Consider the following 26,364-nt stretch of genomic DNA (forward strand, 5'->3'; position numbering starts at 1 on the left):
GAGGAAAAATGATACATCATCTGAATTTCAACACCAAGGTACTATTAACTCATCAAATACTGCAGAGTGGAAGAGAAAGGCGCTTGAGTAAAGCACATGGAATTGGAAACACAACACATGGAATTGGAAGCATAGTTTACCTAAGATGGGTTTGGGGATAATATGTCAGGTGGAGACCAACTTTTTTTTTTTCAGAAGTTAAGGAGCAACCATGAGGTGAGGAAATAGCGCACTTGAGTGGGAGGTCATCTAAATAAATAGCTGACAATGATAAGAAGAGAGATAGGACAAGACCTCATTGCTACTAAGATTCAGGGAAGGTGTTTGTGTTTAGACTCAACTGAAAACAAAGCCTGAGACAAAAATACTGACACAGGTAGCTTATAGGAGGCAGGAATGAGGAAAATGATAGTGACACAGAAAAGGTAGAGCAGATATAAATGTGTGATGTCAATGTTGCCACTGAGAGCGATGAAGGCTCAAATCCGTGGGACTTCTTAGAACCCTACAGACTCCCTTTCAGAACTGTGCCCATGACAGACATACCCTCCTCCTTCATGGGCTTTAGCTCCCCTGTACTTCTAGGCTGCGTCAGCACACAGTGGATTCCTGCAGCTTCTGGGGAGGCTCTGAGATGGAAAATCATAAAAATACCTAGATGAAGGGGCCTCTACTGGCTTGAATCTTGCATGGAACTGCCCAGCGTGGCTGTGGCTAAAATCCAAGAGGGTCCTAGGGAATATTATAAAGGGAAACAAAATCATTTGCTACAAAAAGCAGTGCTGCATAGAGGAAAAGAAGCCACAGAAATAAAAGGAACCATCCACTAGAGCAGTGATTTTCAGAGTGTGGTCCCCTGGAGAAGCAGCATAAATGTCACTTGGAGAGTGTGTTAAATATGCAAATTTTGGGGTCCTGTCCAAGACCAGCTGAATCAGAAAGTGATTTTTAATAGGTCTTGTAGATATGCACTAAAAGTCGAATGTCATTGTGTGTGTGTGTGTGTGTGTGTGTGTGTGTGTGTGTGTGAGAGAGAGAGAGAGAGAGAGAGACAGACAGACAGAGACAGAGACAGAAAGAGAGAGAGAAAGGAGAAGAGAAATAAAAGAGATAGAAATGAGAAATACAGGTGAGATATGAGAAGAGAGAGGCAAGGCCAAGTATTAAATATTAATTCATTCACTGAAAATTTATTGAATGTTTATACATTCAAGGCACATCCTCACAATTATGTTCAGCATCAGCAAAGGCAAAAGAACCTCGACCCAAATAAAATGCAAGTATTTCTAAGTCTCCAATTTTAATCAGTATCTTCAAAAATCCATCCCTATCCTGCCTTTTACAGACATATTAAAAAGTGACCAAACTGATTACTTTGAATTTTATTACCTCTCTGTATATCTCTTCTGACATGGTGAAAATTGAAATGCCAAATTGCAGGTAAAAACAGAAGTAAGAGAAGGGTAGGATCCACCAACTAGTTAATTGCCACTTGAAAATCTGTGAACTAAAGATATGCCCTTTATTCTGTGTCTGTCTTACACTCTAGTGGCAGCTAAAAAAGTAGAAAATTGTCAGTGCTTCATGTTGGGGATGGATGCCTTTTCAGTGTCTACTGGCGTGAAGCAGTTAGGAGCAAACATAATGCATCACCCCCCATGACTATTTTCTAAGGGAAAAAAGCATAAAAAAGTTTCTATTCATTGTAATTACAAGAGAAAAAACTGTCGTTTTACTTATAGCATGTAATTTAGAGTTATGAACTGAACACTCACTGGAAACCATGCCGTCTTCTTTCTGCAGAAATATATCCCTATGCTGTAAAGCTTTTCTTTATGGAGAATGTAGATATCTGTGCTATTTAGTGATCATGGAAAATAATTGTTCCCATTTTCTATCCAATTCTACTTAGGACTAAGTCAGCTGAGTCTATTGCATCTTTCATGGTGCCTTTTATCCAGACTGACATTAGTTGGGAGAGCGAGTGTTACTCTGGCGGACAGATGGCAGAGCTGACTATGGTCCTCTGCTCCCAGGAGAATGAGAATGAGTAGCCTTCTTTCTTGTATATCATTTTTTAGTGGGACAAAATTCACAAGCCTCTTGCCTTGATGAAACACATTGTCAGACTGCTGTTTTGAGGCCTGCTTACTGTAGCCAGAGGTATAATTCATTCATACTCATTTCAGTACCTACCTCATCCTTCTCTTTGAGTTTTGATGGCAGAGGGTTTGTGATGAAAAAGCCAATATAAGACCAGCACTGTCTATAGCCAAGAGTGTATGCTCAAGAGACAGAGAAAATAAAAGAGATGAGTATTTCAGTATGTAGTGTGGATTATATTTGGATTACTAGCAAGTAAAACTGTATACAACAGGGAGAATGCTCTACAAGAGATTAAATTTTTCTTTTTATTGGCCATGTACTAGCAAGAGATGATGACTCACTTTGGGTGAGTATATAAAGAAAATCTATTTCTTTACATCCCCCACGATAGGAGAGAAAATTGTGTGTGAGTGTGTGTGTGTGTGTGTGTGTGTTTAATATGTCTTTGTGAGTCAAAGCAGAACATTTTTCAAGGATGCAAATTCAGAGATCTAAAAGGGGGGCTGTGGCATCCTGAAAGGGGAATATAGGAAGTTAAGTACTGGGAGATGCTGAGTTTTTGGCTGATGCCAGAAGGCTGGACTCAGCTAGCATAACGAAGGCTCTTAGAGGATGGGCAGCCAGGCGGAGCCTGATAGCGGCCCCTAGCTCAGATGCCACAATCCAGCACTGAGCTCTAAGAATGGCTCAACAGGCCGTAGACAGGTGGGCACTTTACCATGGCATTCTCCAACCACCGCTACTTTGCCCATGTCATCTGGGTATCCTTAGCTACCACATTCTGTGCCTCAGAGATGCCCAAGTGGCAAACTCTACGGGATATTTAATAACATTTAATAAGGGGCGCTTGGTCCATTTATGTTGATATCACTAGCCAGCAACAATTTCCATCAGTAAACATTCCCAGGCCCATGTTTTACAAAATGCAAAATTTTGAGTTTAAAAAACAAATAGATTGATATTCCCCAACATCAAGACCTACTAGAAAGTTAAAGTAAGCAAGACAGTGGGCTGTTGATGAAAATTAGACAAACAAATCAATGGAACAGAAGGGGAAAAAACATAAATAGACCCAAGCAATATGGTCAATTGATCTTAAAAAGGAGCGAGGACAATTTAAAGAAGAAAGAATAGGCTTTCCAACAAATGGTGGCAGAACTGGACATCCACAAGCTAAGACAAAGAGAGACAGACAGACAGACAGAGAGGTGGGAGGGAAGGGGGAGGGAGAGAAAGAGAGAGGGAGTGAGGGAGTGAGAGAGAATCTAGACACAAACCTTACATATCACGTAAAAATTAACTCAAAACAGATCCTAATGTAAAATGCAGAACTATAATTTCTAGAAGCAAACATAGGAGAAAATCTAGATGACCCTTGGGTTTGGTGATGATGTTTTAGATACAATTAAAAAAGTATGATAGATGAGAGAAAAAATTGACACATTGAACTTTAGTAAAACTAAAAATTTCATTCTATAACAAAAACACTGTTCGGAGAATGAAATGGCAGGCCACAGACTGGGAGAAGATTTTTGCAAAACGAATATATGATAAATGATTGGTATCCAAAATACCAAAGAACTCTTACAAAGAACTCTTAACACTCAACCAGAAGACAAACAAACTGATTCAAATGTGCAAAAGATCTGAGCAGTTACCTCATCAAAGATCTACAGAGGGCAAATAAATATATGAAAAGATAATCAACATCTTATATCATTGAGAAATTAAAAGTTAAAACAACAACAGAGATACCACTACACACCTAGTAGAATGGCCAAAATTCAGAATACTGACAGCACTAAATGCTGTTTGAAGATGTGGAACAGCAAGAACTCTCTCATTCATGAAAATGATACAGTCACATCGGAAAGCACTGATGGTTTCTTAAAAAAAATTAAACATACTATTACCATGTGAACCAGCAGTGATACTTCTTGGTATTTACCCAAAGAGGTTTAACATTTTTAAAAAATGTCTCTTATTTATTTTTGAGAGACTGAGAGAGGCAGCGTGAGCAGGGGAGGTTCAGAGAGAGAGGGAGGTACAGAATCTGTATCAGGCTCCAGGCTCTGAGCTAGCTGTCAGCAGGGAGCCCGACTCAGGGCTCGAACCCATGAACCATGAGATCATGACCTGAGCCAAAGCTGGACACTTAGCCGACTGAGCCACCCAGGCTCCCCTACCCAAAGGAGTTTAAGTATTATGTTCATAAATGAAACCTGCATATTAATGGTTATAACACCTTCTTCATAATTGCCAAAATTTAGAAAGAAACTAAGATGTCCTTCAAAAGGTAAGTGGAGTGGCACACAGGTGGCTCAGTCAGTTAAGCGTATGACTTTGTTTCAGGTCATGATCTTGTGGTTCATGAGTTCTAGCCCCACATTGGGCTTTGTGCTGACAGCTTAGAACCTGGAGCCTACTTCAGATTCTGTATCTCCCTCTCTCTCTGCCCCTCCCAGGCTCTTGCTCTATCTCTTTTTCTCAAAAATAAAATAAACATTAAAAAATTTTTTTCTAAAAGGTACATGGATAAATAAACTGATAACATCCAAACAGTGAAATATATTCAGCACTAAAAAAAAAAATGAGCTGCCAAAGCCATGAAATGACATGGAGGAAACTTAAAGGCATTTTACTAAGTGAAACAAGGCAATTTGTAAAAGGTCCAATTACATGACATTCTGCAAAAGACAAAACAATGGAGATAATAAAAAGATTGGTGGTTTCCAGAAGTTAGAGGGGAGAATGATGAATTGGTGGCACACAAGTTATTTTTGGGGTGGTGATACTACTGTGTTTGAAAGTATAATGATGGATATATGTCATTATACATTTGTCCTAACCCATAGAATTACAACACTAAGGCTGACCCCTACAGCAAACTATGAACTCTGGGTGATAATAATGTGCTTTTTTAATTTTTTATTTTTCATCACCTCTCTTGAGATATAATTGACAAATAATATTGTGTAAATTTAAGGTATACAATGTGATCATTTGATATGTGTATATGTTTATTACAGTCTATTGTCAGTCTTGTACTAGATCATCAGTTTCATGAATGCACTGGGCTTATTCTGTGTTGTTCATCACCATCTAGGACAGTGCCTGGGTTACTCAAACAATATTTAATGCTGTATGAATGAATAAATATCAATTTTATGTTGGAAAGCATGATTTTTTCCTGCCCCAGAACATGCCTGAATTACAGCACTGGAATAAAACATAATCCTTTCAGTGCTGATGATGCAAAAGTTTGCTTACCTTTGGATGCCTTTCCCCTTACGTCCATTCCGTTGTGCCACTGATGTCTGACTTTTGCTGAGAAACAACCATACACTCAGCCATGGACTCTTCATTGGATCATGTTCCTGTTTCTAATCTTTTGGTTACCAAACTGATGGGCATTCTCTGTCATAAAAGCTATAATGCCAGAAACAGCAGAGTCCATTATGCACCTACAGACCCTATAATGAAGAGCCTTCGAACTACCATTCTCAGCCGCGATATCAGTTGGTTGAAGCAACCCAGTGAGAATAATAAGCAAATTGCGTGTGAACTGCCAGAATAGGAACAACTGGTTCAGAAGTTTGGAAAGCCCACAGCAATGTCGGAAACCCTGCTACCCAGTGGACAATCACAGACCATCAAAACAACTAAGCGTAGTCCACTGAGTTAGCTGGGGTTTCTATTACTGAAATAATGCTTTCCAATGCAAACCCATAATGAGCAAAACAATGATTGGACAGAGAGGACTACCACACTTTTTATAGTTCTGGAAAAGTCTTTGTAATAGATTCAATCCCTGGACCTAGCACTCTGGCCCTGACTCCTACCAATGTGACCAATATCTATCCTAATATACTATCTTTTATCTCCTGTACTGGCTGCCTTACTTCACAAGCCACCACCATTTAGGAGATCTAAAAAATGTTATTTATGTACAGACTACCAGGCTTCCAAATGACATCTAACTTCAGCCTTTGGTTTATTGTCCAATAGTACTTTAAGATAAATTAACAGATTTCAGATCAATAGTTCTTGGTTCAAGTCTGGGAGGCCTCTTCCTGGGCTTTCTTACAGGGTTGTTGTAGGCTGCGGTGGTTATCAGATCAGATCCTGAGTACAGGCCATTTCATTCCAAGCCTTACCCTACTACAGCCCTCTGAATGATGTAGATTAGATGCGTATCTTTTCACAGGATTTGTTTCTCCATCTATAAAACAGGGCCAATAATAGTGACTACCTCATGGGATTATTATAAAGTCCAGTATAATAATTCATGAAAGTAACCTAGTGTGACTTTTGCCATTATCGTTTTCCTGCTTTCTCCAAGATAACATCATCACTGCAGGTGAGTGGTTACATTTATACCCCAGAGTTCCGGGTACTATTTCCCTCCCCTGTTTACCATACTCTCAATATAGAACATCTCTCTGCTTATGTAAAACTTGCACAGAGTTTATGTTTGGAGAAACTTTCCTTGAGAATTCTTTATCAATTGCCCTATGTGCTGATGAAGACATTACATGGTATCTTGTATTTTTAACACATTCTCATTCAGTTATTAGACACCAGTGCAATGTCTACAAAGTGTCAGTGCCTTTAATAGATGGGATGCAACAGATACAAACAAGACCTTGCACCTCTCTTAAAAGCTTCCAGTCCAGTGAGCTACAGTTAGACTGTAGAGGAGTTAGAGGAGACTGTAGACAATTAGAAAAGATGATTTCCATGTGTGGGAGCCCCGAGATGGAGGACACCTAATTCTAGCTAGGCTGAGGTTGGAGGCTTTGTGAAATAATGTCCTATGTGTATCTTCTTACCCAAACTATCTTATAGCTTTGTTAAAGCCATGCTTATCTCAAAGCATTTATAATCCTTATATATGGAAGATTACACATAATATGCGTGGGTCCACTAAAGTTAAAAAACTAAAAAGATACACTCAAAATAATTTTAAAATTAAGATACACTCAAAATTTTAAGAGCTAGTTAAAATCTAAAAATTCAGCTGAAAAAAGGTTGTTGGCACAGTAATGGGTCCTAAGATTACAGGGCTGGCCATCTCAGAGACAAACAGGTTGATGGCCTTAGGTTATGCCTCTGACTTCCAGCAGCCCCATAGAGATGTTTTTTAAAAGCTGAAGCTCCCCACAGCCTCCAGGCAAGAAAAACAGTAGGGAAAAGTCTTGCTTCTTCAGGTTCTTTCAGGTCTACAAGAGGCTCCACTCTCCATCAGTCTCCTCCTAGCCCCCTGCAGGCCTGCATAATGGGGGTTGTCTCTTGCCCTCTTTCCTTAGACAGATGGCCCTGCAAATTGATGAGCTGGAAGCCCTGTGTGGTGATTATTGCATTTACTAAAGAGTATTTATTTTTCTTGACTAATTATCCAGTTTGGAGATTTCCTAATCCTTCCTGTCTGGCCTAGACTTTACAAAAGCTCTTATCCCATGATTGATGACTTTTTTGGACATGGCAAACTCCGCTTAAGCCACAGAAGGACAGGAAGTGAATAGGATGATTTTAAATCACTGGCATATGCTGCTTAGGAAGGAAAGTTGCTAAGTTCAGGGCACATAAATGCATCTTCACCTCCAAAAAGGGAGATATAACCTAATAAATACACCTGAGGAAATGGATTTCACCTTCTTCATCACCAATGAATTCTACTAGAGAACTGCCCTCAGTGGCACCACTTGCCACATCAGTGTTAGCTGTGTAAACAACATAGTTGTTACCTGGGCTGTGTGTGAATGGTTGGCTCGTAGGAAAGTGATTCTCAACGTGGGGTTGCCAGACCAGTGGAATTACTTAGAACTTGTTAGATTGCAAATTTGGGAGCCTCACTTCAGACCTACTGAATCAGAGATAACATATTTTAATAAGTGCTCCAGGTTATTCTGGTGTATGCTAAAGTTTGAGAACAAATGCAATAAAATAGTGCCTTATAACGGATCAGACTTATGCCTTCTTGTTTACCTTTAGAATCACAGAAAAAGCTCTTGTGATATAGGACTTCTAATCTAAAAAGATTGCTGTGGAGTTGATTCCGTACAGATTCAGGAAGCTGGAAGAAATTTCAGGTGAATATCAGAACCCACATCTTCCCTCATATCAATTAGCTTCCATCATACTTGACCATACCTCCATTATATTGTCAAGGCCTGCAGTCCTTGTAGACCATATCTTGGTTGGGTTCAGTGTAGTTCTTGCAGAAAATAGGGGCCATACCACATTATCAGGTCTGCCCTAGAAAATCCCATGTATTACCACAGCCTAAATTCACACCAGAAAGATGCAGAAAGATTCCAACACATGAAGAAGCCCCCAAACAACTCATTTTCAGAAAGATCTTTTTTGAATGGACTATTCTGGACTACTCCTAAAGGAAATTTCCTACAAGGTATGAACATGGGAGGATTTTGGTTAGGACTTCTGCGTTGATTATGATGCCCTTGGTTATAAGTAACAGAAAACTTACTTCAAATAAATGTAAACAAAAAGGAGTATATGTTGGCTTATGTAAAGTCTAACATGTCTTTAGACATGTCACTTCAGAAACAGTGACAACTATGGCATAGGGCAGCTTCTTTCCTTCTCTAAGTCCTGTTTCTTTTCTCTTTGAAATTTATTCTCTGTAGAATCACCTCAAATGGTGGCAAGAATGGTCTCTAGCAGTGTAAGGCTTATGCTTGACCAACATAGGCAAAAGGAAAACCTTTTTTTTTTTGGGTAGCTCCATCAAGAGCCCTGGTTAAGGCTCCTAATGATGTGCCTTGGCTCAGACATCTATTTTGTCACCATTGGTGAGGCTAATGCTGAATTGGCTTGGCCTCAGGTAGAGGTAATGCCAACCAAGAGAAGAAAAGTAAAAGAGATGGGTTCAGCCAAGTGAAAATAAAGGCCTTGGTGTCCAAAAAGAGATTCTAGGCTGGCAAAAACAATTGATTTCTATTATAGGCTTTAGGAAAATACATGCAGCCTAGAGTTTTAGAATAATGTTACTTTTTGACCCTGTCATTCAAATTCAATATTGGCCAATGATGTCAAGTGTCCTTTTGCTGTTCTCTTTAAGAATAATGCACATTCATGTGGTAATATGTTATGTGGGAGGAAAGACCCATATGACTGCAGCTTCTATGCATTAACAAGGAGGATATTCTGGAAAAATACATAAGAATCAACTAAACATTTTATAATCAAGTGGCCTACAAAGAACTCAGCTTTGAAAATAAATTTAATAAGTCACTAGTTTAAAAACCTTTTCATAAAACCACATTCATGGGATTTTTCATTGCATATTTTCAAAAACAGATAGTTGGCTTACAAAGCACAGCCTTGCTCCCTCCTCCAGAAGACTCATATTCATTGCTGACTAACGCCTGTCTTTTAAGAGGGCAGAGCTTGACAAATCCAAACTTACATACTCTAATGCTTAATGAAGAGTCATTTGGATTTTCATGCCCAGTGTGAGATGGCAATACATAGAAAGGCAGTTGGAATGGTTAAGTGTGGATGGCAGCTGTGGAACATAATGTAGTGAACTACCATTGAATGTAGCTGAGGTATTGTATAACCCATCTTTGAGGAAGGAGAATTAGGGAGCTCTGGCCGCAACCCTAAATGTCACCCCTCTCTGCCTTTCTATCAGATGTGACCCCACTGTGGGTTAGTTATGTTAGATGAGTGTCTCAGCCCTGCCTAAAATGTATGAAGCCCTCCCTGCCTGGTACTGTCCAGTCAGATGCAGTCTACTGCGGGCCTGGAGGGGTCGAAACAGAGTCAGTCTTCCTTTAGTTGTCAGCGTTGATAGTCTGTTGCCATCCAAATCAGATGGAAAGGTCACTATAGGTAAATGTGAACCCCATCCCTGTCCTGAGTTCAAAGGCACCACAGAAGGACAAGATCTGTGTCAAGAGGGTAGAAGGAAGATCAGATTTGAAATGATAGGTACAGACTGGCTACTAGTTCAGGCTATGGACTAGATTTGGGATTGTATTCCAGCTCTACTATGCATACAACTGTGTTTTTGGAAAAGTTAAAAAAGAAACAAAAGACAAAACAACAACAACAAAAAACACTGAGCACCAGATTTCTGATCTCCTTAATGAAGGTTCAGATATGGTTATGAGAATTAAGAAAGATAACATATATGAAGCATCTATTTGATGAGCACTCAGGTGGTGATAGTTATTATGAGTACTGTAATCTGAAATAACGTATCAAAAAAGGAAGCAAAAAACAAAAAACAAAAACCCTAAGCAAATTCATTTGATCAATAAGTTACTTTTTCATCACTTCTGGAACCTTGCTATGAGTAATCCCAGAAGTCCACACAAACTTTAGAAATGTGCCCCCTACATTAGTTCCTAAGGATTCTTTGAAAATTTAGATTTATGCTTAGTGTTTTTATCTCAGGCATTTCTGATTGCTTCATGTTTTTTGATACTGGCAATAAATTGTCAAGTTTCTATGCTGTTTTAAGATATTTTAATAAACTGGTTCAGTAGTTCTCTTTTTTAAGTTAATCTATTTTCAGCTTGTTTGTAAGAATATTTCCGTTTTTATTTCAAAGTAAGATAGAGCTTGAGAGAGGTTGCTGGTGAAAATGTTTTCTCTAAAATGTTGTTATAATTTACAAAGTCAAGAAATAAACTGATACATTTTGGTCAAGATTGGATTAGGAAATACCACCTTTCTCTGATATGTATTAGCTTTTACCTTATTTTCATCGATTATGAGGTTTATGGGCTCAAAAGAGCATGCAGTTTTGAAGTAACTGGTAAAAAAGCATTCTTAATTTTGTTTTAGGAGTGACCTGAACATAGGACATAATTACATCACGAAATAGTATTTCTGCAGTGGTATAAATAAAAGGGAAAGATTTGTAAGAAGGAAGAAGTGGAATGGAAAATTCATCTTGTTAAGACCTCAAGGAATATAAAAAACAGGAAATACTGCATTCATACTTAAACCTCATAATACTTTTAACTGTAAAAGATAGAAAACTGGGCTCAAATTGGCTTTAACAAAAAAATGAATTTATAAATTTCCTCATATATCCTGAAAAGTCCAAGGATTCGTCAGGCTTTATATAATCAGACCTTAATTTCTCTCAGTCCTGCTGTCTTCTAAAATGACCTCATTCATGGGCTCCCCAACCCAGAAGGAGAGACAGTGAAGGTTCTTTCTAACAACTGAACCATTAGGCTTCATTATTGATATGAAGTCATTATTAGGCTTCTCATTGATACGAATTTTGTCAAGTCTTCATTCCAGAACCAATCCCTATGGCCAGGGATATGATGCCCTGTCTGGGTAGACATGAGCATATGTCCCCCCCCCCCAGAAGTCTGAAGCATATTCATCATCATAAACTGCATGACTGGAGATGGTGGAGGAGGTGAGAATCCCCCAGGGAAAATCCAATATTAATTTTGTAAAGGGAACTATGACTAGATTCTCCAATGTGCAGTTTAAATTCTACTTTCCCTGTGACATCTTTCCAGATCCACAGATCACACAGTGATTGCTTCTTCCTCTCAACCCATAAAAGGTACTGCAAGTAATGTACTTTGCCATGACAGCCATTATTTTAATTCCTTGTGTTATTTTAAAACTCTTGTATTATTCTAATGGATGCTGCCAATACCATGTCCAGAACTCCTTTAATGGTCAGTGCACTCAGCTCTGCTGTGAGTGTTGGATGCCACTATCTCATGGTGACTCCCCTTCTTTAGAGAATTGCTTTCAATTTGATGGAAGCCATTTTAGTCAAGAGTTTATGTCCTCCACTCCCAATTCAGGGGCAGCTTACAGCCAAATACACTTTAACAGACTACAAAAAGCTGAATCTAGCTGGGATCATACCCTTACTTAACTCCTTCTTCCCCAGCACATCCTGACTCCCTCACTTCTCTTCTCTTTAGAATCTTGCCCCAATAAGTCATGTGTTCCAAATCCCTTTCTCAGGTTCTACTTCTATGGAACTTGACCTAAGATAATTATTCGACTTGTCACATTAATTAATTTCTAGTTTTTAAGATTCTTGATAAGAGGGACTGTGTTTTGGCCCATCCTCAATGTTTAATATGATTTACATTTTCATATATGTATGTAGTGTTTTTTCAACTGCCTTGAGAAGACAAGACCACATCTTTTATTGTGATGTTTCTCAAATATTAATGTTCATACATGTCTCCTATAGGTGACTCAGTAGGCCTGAGCTGGGACCTAAATCTTCATTTCTTTTTTTTTTATTAAGTGTTTTTGTTTTCTAATGTTTATCCTTGAGAGAGAAACAGAGCATGACTGGGGAAGGAGCAGAGAGAGAGAGGGAGACATAGAATCAGAAGCGGGCTCCATGCTCTCAGCTGTCAGCACAGAGACTGATGTGGGGCTCAAACCCATAAACCCCAAGATCATGACTTGAGCCCAAGGTGGTAGCCTAACCAACTGAGCTACCCAGGTACCCTAACCAACTGAGCTACCCAGGTACCCCTAAATTATTCATTTCTAACACGTTCCCAGATGATACTGATGCTGGTATCATCTGGAAATAATGCTTTGAAGAGCAGGTTCTACTATACATATATTATTTTTAATCACTCACAGCATTTAGTGTCATGCCTTCTAAACAATAAGCACTCAATAAAATGTTTGTTATTGGATTATAAGCTAATTGAAGAATGTAGGAATTTAAGTAATTTTGATTGAAAAGAAAGCTGATGTAAAAAGTATGCTCTCTAAAGATTTATAGATTCTCTGTCCCACATGGAGGGCTCTCAGCAAAAGTTACTAAAGGAGATATTTCCTTACAAGTTTCCAGATAACCTAAAATAGAAATACTTCCTAAATTTAATATCCTCTGTTCTAAGACCCAGAGCTAAGGGGCCAATTAGAAACGGGGGCAGTAATTCTCAGATATGCCAACAGAAGTTTAAAATGGCAATTTGGGGAAGAAGTACAATGTGATTTCTTATTTGCCATGGGAAATCCAATGTCCATCCTGGGCATCAGCTTCTGAGTTTAATCTTAAAGTCAGCTATGCTTGGGCACTTGATTTATTTCTAGAAAGGATAATGGCTGCAGTCAGGCTTCTGCTGGGGCCACCTGGGGTCATGGGTGGCTTCATCCCAGTGCTCCCAGCTCTGCCATCCCTCTGGCATTATGTTCTACTAATTATAGCTGAGATACTAATCAATCTGTCCTTTCTGGAATCCTGCAGTATCAGGTTCTGCTCTCGTCAAAAATTGTGATTCTTCAGTTTTAGTATCAGACCCTTCCTTTAGAATGAAGATTGTGTTCCTTATGTTTATGTCTTCTGGGAGAGAAAAAAATTATGTAAGCCTAATAAATCCTCATGTCTATACACTGGAAGTGAATAGAGCAAGACAATCTGCTTAGTATAAAAATGCAATTCTCAATCCTGGGTGCATCAGAGTTGCCTCGAGACAGGTGAAAATGCAGTTTCCGTAGTTTCTGGGTAGGGGCCAGGCATTTCCAGTTTTAATAAGGCTCTCCCAAGGATTCTAGTGCACAAGGTTAAGTATCACTGGTGTAAAGTGGTAGTTTTCAAACATTTGTGTGCTTCAAAATCATCTGGAGGGATTTTTTAAATGCAGATTCATGAGCCCCACCCCAAACATTCTGATTCTTCAGGTCTGGGGAGTGGCCTGATAAATTGCATTTCTAATAAGCTCAAGAGATGCTGATGCTGCTGGTCCACAGATCACAGTTACTCAGCACTGGAAAAAATACATCTTAGAATCTCCTGGGGAAATTGTAAAATCCACATGCTCAACACAAGGGCCAGCATTCCTTGAGTAGAATCAAGGCATCAGCATTTTTTAAAAGCAGTTGATTTCAGTGTGCAGCAGTTGAGAGCCACCAGCGGAGATTAATATGTCACTAATCTTACACTTAATTTGTAGAGAAAGCCACTTGTGGGATGTAATTGTGAAGAGCATTCTCTTTGCAATAGGCAAGTGCAGGTGCAAACGCTGGCACAGCTGTCAAATAACTAGGGCACTTGGGTTTACATTAATCTACCTAAGCCTCCATATATTCATGTATAAAATGGGTATTATACCAGTATCAACTCCCTCAAAGAAATGAGATAGTGTATTAAAACTTTCAGCTCAAAGCCTGATACATAGTAAGTGTTCAATAAATGTACATGGGTATTATTATTGTAATATTTGTCATTATTGCCACTGCTCTTATATGAAGAATTTTACTGATACTTTCCCTTTGTCACACATAATGTTTCTTGGAACTATTTGCTTATATATGATATTTTCTTTATTTTATTTTATTTTATTTTTTAAAATTTATTTATTTATTTTTAGAGAGAGAGGGAGAGAGAGAGCTGGGGAAAGGCAGAGAGAGAGAGAGGAAGAGACAGAGAATTCCAGCAGGCTTCACACTATCATCACAGAGCTCAGTGTGGGGTTGAACTCATGAGCTGTGAAATCATGACCTGAACCAAAGGTGGATGTTTAACCAACTGAGCCACACAGGCACCCCAATATGTTATTTATTTTAGATAGTCCATGTTGTGTGTGTGTTGAGTGGGGTAGCTCCTCAGCATTATTTTCCATATACACAGTACATTTAGCTTTAAGAGACATTTATCATTCTATGAATCTGTTTCCAGGTGAGTTTTCAACCACAGGTTTTAAGAACAAGAAGGTGTATTTAGGAGAGTGTAGACTAGAAATTGTGGAGAGTTTCCAGAAGAGCTGCCAAGGGAAGAGATGTGTGCCTTGACCTAAGATCAGCCACCTGCAGGGCTGGACAGTGTTATCACTCCCAGCTCAAGGCCAGAGACAGCTTGGCTGGACTTTCTTATCAGACGCTGTGCTAAAATTGCAGCTTCTGTTTTTTCCTTTACCCTTGCCTTTTCACATGACCCTGTTTCTTAGTAACCGACCTGTGCTTTTTGCTCTTTATAAGATGAATGTGTTTTCTCAATAAACTGAGGCTTGATCAGAAACTTTGTCTTGCCTCCATTCTCTGTGCCCCCTGCCCCCCAATTCTCACTCCCTCCCTCAGGACCTGTGTTGACTGACCTGCAGGCCCGGTCAAGAAATCTTGAGGCTATAGCACCTGCAAAAGCTGAAGGAGAGAGACTCTTTTAAAATTGCCCTAACCCTTTACCTTCTCTTATGTCCACACTCTTTGCAATGTGACTATGAAGTTCTTCTCATGAATAGCAAGAGTCTTCTTGCTACGCCTGGCATCTGATCTGCCTTGTAACCTGCTTTGTCCAAGAGAGTAGGTGGAATTGATTGGGAACAAGTTCTGCACATGGATCCCAAGAGTTCTTGCTCACTTCTCTTCTCTTTTGCTCTTCTGCCTTCATCATGACAACAGGTCAGGTTGGTCTGAAAGAGTATGAGACAGAGAGAACAAATTCAAGTCTCCCCCAGAATCCCAACTGTGGTTGCAGACACATAAAAGAACTCAGCTAAGATCAATAAGATACCTTGGACAACCCACAGAACACAATAGATGCATTAGTCAACTTGGGTCAACACAACCACCCATCCTACCTACAGAATTATAAGAAATAGTAGTTGGTTGTTTGTCTTAAGACACCAAGTTTTGGGGTGGTTTGTTACAAGGCACTAGCTAACTGATACAGAAGACTGACTAAAAAGAAAAAAAGTGAAGATAATGAGGACTGGAAATAATGGTAGCCATATTTTGCTACATTCAAAAAATTGTTTAGGCTTGGTCTTCTAGGTACATTACACATGCACGTACACATATAAATTAACAAACATTTACTTCCACAAAATAAATTCTATTTCACAGAGGAATTGGAATTAAGGTTTTCTGGTCATTTATTTGATGAATGGCTTTTTTTTTCTTTTTCTTTTGTAATTGTTATTGTTGTTTAAGCCATCAGTCTGTAGACAAAGTCAGAAAACCTTCAGGAGGAGAGACCTCCTGGTGGATGCTGTTTCAGACAAAAGCCAGATGACATTTTTAGTGTTTAGGTCACAGAGCAGGCTAAAGGAACAATAAATTGTGCAGTTTCTCATTTTAGGCTTATAAGATTTAGGAGAATCTACAAGTTACAGGTCTACCTACAAAGTCATCCCAGGTAGTGAAAATTGAGGACAGAGGGCAGTGGGGAAACTACTAATTTTGCTTTTTAAAGAAACTGCCTCTCAGGGACATGAACACACAGCATTTATCTTCATAAAGCCTTTGGCAAACTCACAAAGATAGGTACTTCGAGGTCATGAACTAGTTGCCCTGTGCACTTATCAGTGCTGAAATCCCAGATCCACTCCTCAATAGAGAAAAGGAAAACTGTCGACATACTCCTGCAACAGAACTGTCCTTTTGTAAATGTGTTTTAACTGTTTAGCCCTGTAAGATTTAAGTGCCTAAGAACATAGAGTCCAAATATTCCACACAAAATATTAAGTTGTGTTTAATTTCTTTAAAGGTCTCAAATAAATTTGGCAAGCAAGCTTATTGTTAACAATTGGACACAAAATATTCCATTTGGGGGTGTTTCTTGTGTGTGATTTGATTTACATAATTTGTGATCTCCAAAGTGGAAGGCAGGAATACCTAAAAATAAAATTGCTCTCTTAGATTAGTTAGGTCACAATGTCTATAACAAAGTATTCTGAGCTCAAGAATCATCAATTACTGGACAGATGATTTCTAGGTTGCAGTAGATATTTACTGAGCATCTTCTGTATGTAATGAGACCCTATGGGGTTAAAGAGATGAAGAACCACTCAGAATGCTCAACCTTCTGAAAGGTTAACATTAGAAAAGAAATCAGACAATGCAACAAACAGCTAAATTATAATGTGCAAATACTATTAGAGGTGAAGGGCAGAGGGCTGGACTGCAAAAGAGCAGCATTAAAGCAATGGTCATTGGGATATTGAAAATACTTCTGAAAGAAGAGTATGAATTTGCCAACTAATAATGTTGTGGGAGGCCACTCCTGGCAGAAGACACTATACAGTATTGTACAATATTATGATGCCTTGATGGACCTTTATATAGTTGGGAAACATTAGTTGCTTTGGTATGGCTAAAAATGGCAGGTTCACTAAGGAGAGTAGGAGGAGCTACCACTGAAGACTTGGGCCTGAACTTTATGGTGGATACCGTAGAGTGCCATGATAAAAATTTTATCCTGGAGGAAATGGAGAGTGTGGGGCTAGAAGCAGGGAGATCATTTAATGGATCATGGTGGTAGTTTGCATCACAGATGGAGAGAGCCAAAACAAAGGATTGTGCTCCTGGTCAGCAGGAAGCAGACCCTGAAACAAGATATGCTTGCAAATGATTTACAAAGGCAGTACTTTAAAAAGAATGCAGCAATAATATGGGAAACAATAGAGAAGGCAAGAAACTCAAATAAGGATGGGAGTTCAGGGATAGTCACAGTCTCAGGCTAATCCCTACATGAGCTCTGTAGCATAAATTACACCTCACTCTATTCAATACCAGTTAGTCATTGGCTAGAAGCTATCCTGAGGGGAGATAGGAACCCTGAGTTGCTCTGGCTCCCTCTATATGGGAAGCACACAAATCCTTGGTCTAGAATTTGCTTCCTGCTAACTAGGAGAGCAACAACATTTCCTATGCTCAAAGGCAATCTTCTGAAGGTCAGATGTGTGGGCTTTTGAGGAGAACATAGGGGTTGGACAATGATAGCATGGAGTTGGGCAAAGAACCAACAGTATCTATTATATAGTAAGAGTGGAGACAGGGCAAAGAACAATAGTTTCCAAATTGTGTCTCTAGGACCCTTTGACTCTGTGAAATTTCTCTAGGTATTGGCAATAGGAGTGGTGGTTGTAAATTTGAAAATGCTGGTTTAAACAAAATTAAAGACCTGGTTTACCACTGCAATCTTTAGATCCTTTGATGGCCCACGAGGAACATAAAATATGAAGCCTTTTCTAGCTTACATGACCAGAACAGACTTTGAGAAATACTTGATTGGGGCGATAAGGGTTTCAAGTGGCTGAACTAAGGAGACGATAATAAGTGGTGAGGACGCGGAAGGTGTCTGGGGTATCCCTTATGTTTCTGATTTGGGAAGTAGAATGGTAGGTCAGTTTGGGGGGATTAGATAATTAGTTTAATTTTAGACTCTTTGAGTTTAAGGTACCTATAGGAAGGACAGAAATCTGTGCTGCAGATTGAACTTCAGAAGGTATAAATTAAGTCCAGTTTGTAGATGAGATCTTTCTGGATGAGGAGTAGTTTAAAACACCAGACTTTAAATATAAAATTAACATTTATATTTATATTAAACAGTTTAAAACACCAGAGTTTAATTGAAGCAGCCCCCACAGTAAATTGATAAAGAAGAATTGGAAATATTAGAGAATCAAGGGTAATGAGGTCTAGTAGTCTAAAAGCTAAAAACTATTTTTTTTTGGCTTAGAATTTTTAATCCTGATGAGAAGACATCAAGTGGAATATTAAATAAATTCAGCATATTGCAAAGGGTAGAAAATCTAAGAGAGGTGGGAAAAATGGAATTACTGCTGTGCAAATAAGTGGCTATGGAAGGAATAGGAGAATAAAAGAATGAATGATGGTTTCTTTACATGGAGAAATTTGAGAGTAGGTACACACTTAGAGGAAGGAAATATTGGAGAACAAATAGTTGAAAGTTTATAAGAGAAAAATGAGTTTAAAAGAGATTAAGGTATTTGAAATGCATAAATTAAAGAATTATGGTGATAGTGGATTGGGATGATTGTCATGGTGAGGAACCTAAGAGTTGTGGGGAACTTAAAAATTAGACCTAGGTAAACCGAAACTTAACCTGTTCCGCTTGTTCTGCTTCTGTACATACGCTTGGGGCGCTGTGTGTAGGGTGGGGTCAGCCATGTGGCTCGACATTGGGGCGGGGAGTACTGGATGTTCAAACTGTGTTGGGATCCAATCGGGGAATGCAGAATGTCTGGACTTAGATCTTGGCCAGTGTAAGTGCTGTGACCATGGAACACCCCTGACTTGTTTGGGCCAGCCTATAAAAAGGACGTGAGCCGCCTGCACGGGGCTCTCTCTCCCTCTCGGCTATACCAGCTGGGAGTGAGCAGAGGTCCGGGTTCGAACCTGAAATAAACGATCTTTGCTGTTTGGCTTTGACTCTGGACTCTGGTGGTTCAATTTTTGGGGGGTCTCCCGAGTTCTGGGCATTTCAATGGTATAGGAACAGATGAACTCATCTCTTAGCTTTATTTGTGGAGCATGAAGAATTATCTTCTAATAGACTCAAGATTGTGGTGGATCTCCATTCATCAAATGTTTTTTGATTATTCTACAATGTGCTAAGTACTATGCTTAGTACTGGGGCTGTAAGGATTGGGTAGTATCTGTATAGATATAATTATGCTTCTTGACATCAAGGAGGAAATATTAATAATTTTAAATGTTTATTTATTTTTGAGAGAGAGAGTGCAAGTAAGGGAAGGGCAGAGAGAGAGGAAGACACAAGATTTGAATCAGTTTCTAAGTAGTCAGCACAGAGCCCCACATGGGGCTCAAACTCATAAACCATGAAATCATGACCTGAGCCCAAGTTAGACAATTAGCCAACTGAGCCACCCATGTGTTCCAAGGAGGAAACATTTTAGAAAGAGAGATATGGGTTTTACAGTATCCAAAGCCCACTCCATTTGATCACAGATCACCAATACTACTCTAGGGAGGCTCACCAAATGTTTGTTGAAAGTAAAGGACTTGAGCTATGTGTCAAAATAGACCAAGGAGACTTTCCCCATGTAAGATAGATATCTGGTTTACTTGTTGCTACCTTAATTAAGGGAAGTCATTTCTTCAGGAAATCTCAGATGCTTAGCATACTGTTTGACTAGTCTCAACAGTTCAGAGATATTAATATGATAAGGGGCAGGGTATACCAAATATACACCATATAGAATGAGGTGAGTAGTGGCCTGTCCATTGTCACTTCATGACATTGATTTCTGTTGATAACTCTCAGAAACTTGTTCCAGATGCTCCCTAGAACAAGTCTGTAGTTCTTCACCCAGTGACAATCACAAAAAATTATTTGATAAGTTGCTCAAATTCTACAACATGATCTAGGTGGTGTGGAACTAGGGTCAGGTGATTTCCTTATATTATTTTTGATCTTTACAACCACTTTGAAAGGTAGGCATTACTGTCTCACACTTACAAATTAATATATTGCGGCTTAGAGGCTAAATCTCTTGCCCACTGGAAAAATCAAAAGTAATTTTGGGCAGTAATCTGAGCCAGGTCAGGCCAGTAATAAAGCTGGTACTTTCTCCAAAATGCTGGGTGTCCTCAGAAACACTATTGAAACTATAACTTTTTAGATCCCATTTGGATGTCTTAAGTATGAAGGTTGTTTATTGCTTAGATTCCAGATAAACCAATATTTGACTTCTAGTTCATTCCATAGCAGCATAGCCATCTTGCATAGCTATCTTAGATTGTATACTGCCAATCAAGAGAGGTGTGGGATGATAAAGGAGTCCTTCTTGACCCTTTCTAGATTCAAGATTCCAGAAGGGATCCTGAACAGTCTTTGATTAGTAGTAATGAAACTTTCTCACCTTCCCATCTAAAGTGGCTGCTGTTATAGTTATGTAGTTCCAAGGAACAGAAGCAAAAGCAACACACAAATAAGAAAAAAAAAAGATTCCAATCCACCATTTCATCCCATATAACAAATGGACTCCAAACAACATATGTAATGGAGGGAGAATGTGTATATAGTGCACTCTCATGACACAGGTTGGAAACAGTTAATGATTATCAACATGATAGGAAAAAATAATGACTTGGAGCTTATGGGAATCAGACTTTAAGAATTTAACACATGTCAGGAGATTCTGGCAGGAGGCCCCCATGACTGGTTTTCCAGCCACCAGTCATGGAATGAGTAGTTGGCAAACAAAGTTTGCCTTTGCCTGACTGCCTTCAATAGTACAGAAAGTAGTAAATAGCTTTGGAAATCCAGCAGGTTTATTATTAAGTTTTTTCTGCAATGCTGTTTCATAGGGGGAATGACATGGAATCAAATGTTCCCACAACATACAGGGTTCTGCTCTCAGAGCCACAAGTTTAGCAAACCTTCTCTGCTTTTCTCAAATGCTGAGATTGATTTCTTTCCTCAGGGTGCAGTGCAGGAAAATTATTTTTAAACTGAAAAAACTTTCGATTCAAAACCAAATTCTGAATAAATAAATATATAGATGGAGCCTCTTTGATATGCAGTTTGATAATGAGAAGGAATAGGCCAGTTTAGGAAGACACCTCTCTGATATGAGGCAAATGACTGCAAAGAATGAATTTCTTTAGGAAAAAAAGATCCCAGTGAAAAATAGTTTCATCTCCCAAAGATGAAATGTAAAGCGAATCACCATGGCTTAGTATACTGCTTCGCTTAGCTTAGATTCATTTTTCTTGCTACATACAGAAACGGATGAAATATTTTGAAAGGGTAACCTGTGCCCTGAAGGTCTAGAGCCCAAAATTTTGACAGAACTCCTAAACTCTACATCCTCTTTTCTCCACTTAGAAAGGATACAATATTCTTGAACGCTGATGTGTTTTCTATTTTATGATAAATAATATGTAAAACCCACTGTCTCACTCAGGGTTTAATCAGAGAAGCAGAACCACTAGGTTTATACATCTCTCTCTCTCTATATATATATATGGATTTGTTACAAGGATTTGACCTGTAACAACTCATGTGACAGCTCATTAAAACAGTCTCTGTAAGACTATTGTTTTTGCATCTGATGCTGAAACCTGAAGTTCCTGGGGCAGGCAGTTGGGAAGGAAAGGAAATTGGAGGTAAAGTGGGAAAAATAATGGGTAGGTGAGAGCCCACAAGGAAGAACAGGAATCATCTCAGTCTTATCGCCTCCCATTTTTGTAGCATAGGTGTCTTGTGAAGCTGGAGCTCATTGTTGTAAGCTGAACACAAACCTGGTCCAAAAGTGGAAGAAGATGAAGGAATCCAGGGGAAGGTGGAGCAGTGGCACACACAGCTGCTGCCCTGTAGCAACAAGGTAAACTGATAGATTAATGACAAGGAGCATGAGTGACAAAAGCATCTTCCCCAGCCTTTCAAAAACAAAAGCATATAGCCAACACATCACTTCTAGCCACCATGTCTTCTAAGAAAATATCTCTGGTGATCTATCATTATTTGGTTTTTGTTTGTTTGTTTGTTTCAGGAGGGAGAGGGGAGAGGGACAAAAGGAGAGTCAGAAAATCCTAAGCAAGCTCCATGCCCAGCATAGAACCCAATGCAGGGCTTGATCCCATGACTGTGAGATCATGACATGAGCTGAAATCAAGAGTCAGATGCTCAGTGGACTGAGCCACACAGGTACCCATGTTGTGGCCTGTCTGAACCAGAAATAGAGGAAGAGAATTCTGGGAAGTGTAGTTCAGCCTAACCACAATGATACATTAGAAAGCATCACATTCACTTTTGTGAAGGTACACTGGCCCTTACTCTAAAGCATACTATCATACTAGAGGCTGAGCCACAGAATGGTAAGAGGGAGTGATTCCAGAGACCCAGGCAGGTGGCATGGCCAAATCCAACAACAGACCAGCCAGGCCACCACCTCTACACAATTATTATCAAACTCCACTGTGCCTCCTTTCTCAAGAATTCTTCCAAAGTTTTGTCCCCTAAAACAAGGGGGAACTGCATACCTTTAGCCATTTCCAGACACACACAGGACAGGCCAATATAAAGAACGAAGAGGGAGAGAAAACATATCCGAGTTCTCTGAAACATGACAGAAGTCCTTTTTTCTCTAGTGATATGCAGTTTATGATTAGACCATGTTATAGTTTCCTCCTCCAGTAAACTGTTTATATCAGTTGATTTGGAGTATTTTTTTTAACACTGCCCATTCATAACCCAGATTCTCTGTCAAGAGAATTTAATCCAATGGGCAGTAAAATATTTAATGTACCATAGAAGATGTAATCTGAGGTGTCTGAAACATGAAAATACCAAAGTTGCCTTAGAAATAAAGAATCTTATAGTTAGGCTTTACAGGATGACTATATGTAGGTAACATATGATGCAACATTTCGATAATGTAAAAAAATCTCACAAAATGACTTTATAAGTACTCGATGTGTGTGTATGTGTGTATTGTGAATGTTGTTAGTGTCCGTGAATGTACAAATGAATTAAATAATTTCTTCAGGAGGGTATAGAGTGTGAATCTGGTTTGAAAGTGACAAAAAACTTGAAAATATAAAAGAAGTTACCAGGTGGGACATTGTTATAGTGTGAATAAAGATAAAGGGAGTGATTGCAAAAAATCTTAATAGAGAATTAGGAATCTAGGCTGGGGGTGCCTGGGTGGCCCAGTCGGTTAAGTGGCCAACTCTTGGTTTTGGCTCAGGTCACTATCTCATGGTTTGCAGGTTGAAGCCACATCAGGCTCTGTGCTGGCAGTGCAGAGCCTGCTTGGAACTCTACCCCCCCCAGCCCCTCCCCTGAACATGATCTCTCTCAAAATAAATAAACCTAAAAAAAAAAAAAAGAATCCAGGTTGTTGTGTAGCTAGAGCAAGTGACTAAATGACCCTTCTTACAAAGGGGCTAAGAAATCTGAGTTGTAAATGACATACAATAAGGAGCCATTTGTGGGGTTAAGAATGATTTGATGAAGATGTCAGATAAATATATCAGATAGATGATATAAGGGAAGTTCCAGAAAACTCAAAGTGTAAGAGCTGGTACTAAAATCCCATTAATGAGAAAAATACTGTAAGGATGTGACTATGAAACAGAAAAGCAAGCATTGGTGAGTCTTTAGCAGAAATAACTAGCTTTCAAACAACCAGCATATAACACTGAGCTCCCCCAGTGCTCTCAACTCAGGGCCAAGCTCTTTGGGACACACTCCTGAAAATACAGCCCCTCCTCTCTTTGAGGAAGGGCAGGGCTAAGAGACCAACAATTGAGGGAAAGACCCTCCTTTCCCTAAAATAATGTACTGTGTAATAAAAATAAGATCTTCATGAGGTAAGAATGGTTGTTATTCATGTTGAAGATTGGGTTTGATTAGGGCATGATGGATTTTAGCTTTAAAGATGTCCACATCTCTGCCCACACTTACGTTGCATGCTCTTCTTACAGTGAGACATTGGCACTCCTTCTTGAAGAGGTGGGATTCGTGCTCTCCCTCCTTAAAACTAAAGCAACTCTGACAGAATGGATGTTGTGTAACTTGTAAAGCAAGGTCATAGAAGGCAGTATAGTTTCTGTCTTGCTCTCTCACTCCAGACACACACTTTGGAATGCCCAAGTTGCCATGTTAAAAGCCCACCTTCCTGAAGCTGTCATACTGAAGAGATGTGTATGGAGACCTTAACATTGGAAATAGGTGCCCAGAGAGCTCCAGAGGTTCCAGTCCTCAACTGTTTGTTTTCTGAGTCCAGGTGCCACCATGTAAGTGAATCCTCGGTGATTGTGGCCCCAGTCTAGGGCACCCCAGCTGATGCCCAATGGAGCCAGGCTTTCCAGTCTTTTAGCTCAAGATTCAGAGCCTGATGGGCAAAGACAAGTTATTCTTACAGTACTCTGTCCAAATTCCTGGTCCATAGAATCCATGAAAATGTTAAAATATTGTTTTACATCTCAGTGTTTGGATAATTTATTACACAGCCATTAAGGACTCTGGGACTCAGGAGAATATAGGTTGATAGAAAAGATGGAAATATGTGTACAATGAAAGTAGAAGTGATACTATCATTAGTTGAGGTAGTACTAATGGTACTAGTCACAGTAGCAGGAGCCTTGATGGTAGTAAGTAATAGAACTAGTTAAGTAGTTAACACATTGAATCTAAGTATCATAGATCTATTCTTTCCTCTAATTTTTAAAAAATGAAAATGGGGCTACTGTGCTGGTTACCTCCATTTATCAGAGGGGAAAAGTGAAGTAGAAAGAGATGGAAGAACTTGTGCAAGGTGTCTGAAAGTGGTGGAGAGAGGATAGGGCTCCAAGCAGTCTGACTTCAGAGTCTGCACACTAACTATTGGAGTATCTGAGTAAAGGTTTGAAGGTAATGGGGATCTTAGTGCTGAAACTAACAACTAGTATATTTTCAGACACTCTGCCATGTGCCATATTAAGGGTTTTAAATGAATTATCTTACCAGGCAATGCAGGTAGGATGACTGGCTAAAAGTATAAATGTGCCCAGTAACCTGAAATGGGCTCTTTATATGGGACAAAAAGGTGAGAAAAATTACTTTTCCTTAGTCATGAGTTTTCGAAACTATATAAGACAATGCACAGTAGAAGAAGTAAGTAGGCAGGTCATCAAAAGCCCCATAATCAGAGAAGCAGTTGGGAATATAACAGAAATCACAGTGTAGACTGTGAATTAAACCCAAGGGCTCCAAATCACAGAGAATCTATGTGGCACATAAGCAATTACTCACAAACATCCTTTTATCTTAAGCCGACATTCTCACTAACTTTGAATAGCACTGGAAGAGAATCCAATAAAGATCCAGCCCGCAGGCTTACTTTTAGAACATTATTATTAATATCCAGTGGTGCAACATTCCTTGTGAGTCACTCATAATAATCTTCAGGACTAGGATAAAATTCTTTCTTTCCTTTAGTAGAGCAACTCTCAAAAATTAAAACAGATGCAAATGGGTGGCTTGCCCACATTCTGATTCTGCTATCAGATATTCATCTGAAAAATCAAAGCCTTCTCATGAATTAACATTTACTGCAAGATGAAATCTGGGAAGACGGAATAAGGGATTTTTTTTCTCTACAATATATTGATTTAGTAGCGTCAATTCTTTTCTTCACTGAAGCAACCAATATCAGAGGGCATCCAGGAAAGAGTCTACCTCTAGATAAAAAGATAACCCCTTTCTTCTTATACAGTTCTTCCTTCCCTCTTGGCATACTGTGGCAAAGAGGTGCTGCAGCAACCATCTTGCAACCATGTGGAGAAAGCCTGAGAAGTGATGGCAATGAGCTGGAAGAGCATTAACAGAAAGAACCTGGGTCCTGGATGGCATCACTGAGCTAATGATTTTTCCTTGAACCACCTACTTCCAGACATCTTGTTTTCTAACTCTTGACTTTTTTTTTAATGTTTATTTTTATTTTGAGAGAGAGAGATAGAGTACAGGTGGGAGCGGGGCAGATAGAGAGGAAAAGAGAATCCCAAGCAGACTTCACG

The sequence above is a fragment of the Suricata suricatta genome, chromosome 12 (genome assembly GCF_006229205.1).
Source record: "Suricata suricatta isolate VVHF042 chromosome 12, meerkat_22Aug2017_6uvM2_HiC, whole genome shotgun sequence".
NCBI lineage: Eukaryota > Metazoa > Chordata > Mammalia > Carnivora > Herpestidae > Suricata > Suricata suricatta.